This window comes from Osmia lignaria, unplaced genomic scaffold (assembly GCF_051020975.1).
Source record: "Osmia lignaria lignaria isolate PbOS001 unplaced genomic scaffold, iyOsmLign1 scaffold0073, whole genome shotgun sequence".
Taxonomy (NCBI): Eukaryota; Metazoa; Arthropoda; class Insecta; order Hymenoptera; family Megachilidae; genus Osmia; species Osmia lignaria.
In genome coordinates, this window is record NW_027478214.1 from 5001 (window position 1) to 7500 (window position 2500).

A 2500-nucleotide genomic window follows, 5' to 3' on the forward strand; every position below is an offset into this window, starting at 1 on the left:
TCCGTAGGTGAACCTGCGGAAGGATCATTAACAAATTAAAAATACAAGAGAAAACCTAACTGAATGGATCATTGATAAAGCGATATAAAAGTTTATTGAGCTCGGACCAAAAATTATACAAAACGAGAAAGATATAATAAATAATACCATATACATGACACAAAACACATAAATCTCGGGTTCGAGCCAATAAGAAACAAATACCAAAACGCTGCGATGCGGTAAAATTACACCGACACGGTTACGTGCGGAGGTCGCTTTGATTACTCATCGCGTTTCTCCCGTCCGTTCGGAACCGCCGGCAAAAAAACTGTGCGACCAACGGCGCCAAAGAGCACGACGCCGGACCATTTCTCTCTGGCTGATGTGAATGGAAGTAAAAGACGCTTGCGTGAGGTCTCTCGACCTTTATCTCTCTAACTTATACTTATGGGTCGTCGTCTACTTGATCGGGTACAAACAAGTCGTAAGAAACAAACAAACAAACCACAAAAATACAAGTCGTAAAAAAACAAACTTCTGTTGGTTAACCTACAATATGAAGGATCGAAATGAAAGAAGGATCATATTATTACAAACCGAAAGTGAAGGATCATTAAAATTGAAATACAATATATATAAATATATAAATGTACCCGTCGTTGCGACACCCTAGTTAAATGGAAAGATATAAAAAAGAGAGAAAAGGAATACAGATGACCCGCCGTCTGATCTTTGCTAAATGATCTGGCATCACCGGAGTTTTTTTGGTCCGTGTTGCGTTCGCTCTATTCGAAATGAAACTCGCGGAGGCGAAGAATTGTTAAAAGTTTACGAAGCGTCTAGGAGTGGTTAAAACTGAGAGAGTTGAAACTACGATGTATTAGAACGAGCAACCGTCGAAACTTTGTTTTCGCGACGTTCTTTTCGTCGCTCTCGTCCCCACGCTCCTACGCTTTGGTTGTTTCTTTGCCATCCGTGTTGCGATAAAAAGATTTCTCCATTGTCCAAAAAGGACGGATCGAGATTCCTCTTTCGAGAGGGAGAGAGAGGTACTTGCGGGTAACCTGGAATCTACGAAACACGCACCGTGGTAAGATTCGTGCGTCCGCCTGATCGATGTGTGTTGTTTACGGACCGGCTGAGAAGCGACGATAGCGAGTCTTTGAAAAACTATGTGTCCATTAGTTAGACCGATCGTCGCCGGCCGTGTGTCTGTTCGAATCTCGCAACCCACGATTCAGCGACAGGACGCGCGCTCGCATTCCTTGTGTGCGTTCGTACTTTTCAAGGTTTTTAAATGTACTTTACGCCCGACCGTCGAGAGGAGCGTGCCACTGGGCGTTTCTCCGACGGTTTCCGTCCTTGGACGCGATCGTGTCGTCAACGATCGAACAAACAAACAAATACGTTGGCGACGCCCGAATTCGCTCTCCCGCACGCGCCGGGTGGGAGAGTGATGTGGGTATCGAATGTGATGCGTGTTAATAATGAAAATAACACTCTAAAGATCTAAAGAGTTTGAAATACAAAATTTTACGATTACCCTGAACGGTGGATCACTTGGCTCGTGGGTCGATGAAGAACGCAGCTAATTGCGCGTCAACGTGTGAACTGCAGGACACATGAACATCGACATTTCGAACGCACATTGCGGTCCACGGATACAATTCCTGGACCACGCCTGGCTGAGGGTCGTTTTCTTAACAAAAGACTGCTTGCGTTTGCTTCTCGAAAAAAGAGTAATTCATTTCTTTCTAAACATCTCGCCGTCGTTCAACGAAAGTAGAACGTTTCGGAGCGGGATTATCGAACGAAATTGAAAGAATGAATGAACGATAAACAAAGAAAGAGTCGCAACGTACGAGCGATAGTTGGGCAGTTCGTCGGCGTTTGTCGTGGAAACGATGTGACGAAAATCGCAACCGATACACTAAATGCAGGCCGTTAAAGGAGAGAAACAAATTTCGAAATATCTCTTCGAACTAGCGCAAGTGCGTCACGGCGCGCGAGTCGTTCGTTAAAATTTATAAACGACCGCCCGTGAAAGCACCGAGTTCTCGGAAGATAATCTATAAAGATTCTCCATCCTGCTGGAAGTTATCGGATCGGCGCGATTGTTCACTTGTAGAAATCCACGCTCCCGACGTTGCCAGAAACGATATTTACGAAAGGTGTGTCAAAAATAAACGAAAGAAGCTCTCCTATAAATTTAGAAAAAGCAAACGAGTGAAATGTTTGAGATGATAATTTGCTGAAATGCAAGCTCGAATAGCCCCAGGGTTTCGAATGATTCCCCGCGCTTTATACATCTCTCTGTTTACAAACGGTGTATAAATGAAAGATCGCTTCAGATGGGTCGTCGCTGTTTGACGCGCGATGCTGTTCCTTTTTTTTTGTCTGTCTGTGCGTTTAGCTTCGCTAAACAAGTTAAATGGTTAAAAAGCGTCGAAAAAGCGAATACACACGCGACAAGACAAATCTAACGAGTAAAGGAACGCTCCGCTCCAAGATAAAAATG

General features: G+C 44.1%; 2 non-coding genes across 2 annotated transcripts in view; both read left to right on the forward strand.

Annotated features, from left to right (window-relative positions):
- The window catches only part of LOC143307732 (small subunit ribosomal RNA), a 1923-nt gene extending 1893 nt beyond the window's left edge, over positions 1–30 (forward strand). Inside the window, exon 1 of the ribosomal RNA XR_013064817.1 lies at positions 1–30. This exon is cut by the window's left edge and continues 1893 nt beyond it. This is a non-coding gene — a ribosomal RNA (small subunit ribosomal RNA).
- A 1492-nt stretch (positions 31–1522) lies between these two features.
- LOC143307731 (5.8S ribosomal RNA) lies at positions 1523–1677 on the forward strand. The gene has a single exon (XR_013064816.1). It is a non-coding gene; the product is annotated as a 5.8S ribosomal RNA (ribosomal RNA).
- The last annotated feature ends 823 nt before the right edge of the window (positions 1678–2500 follow it).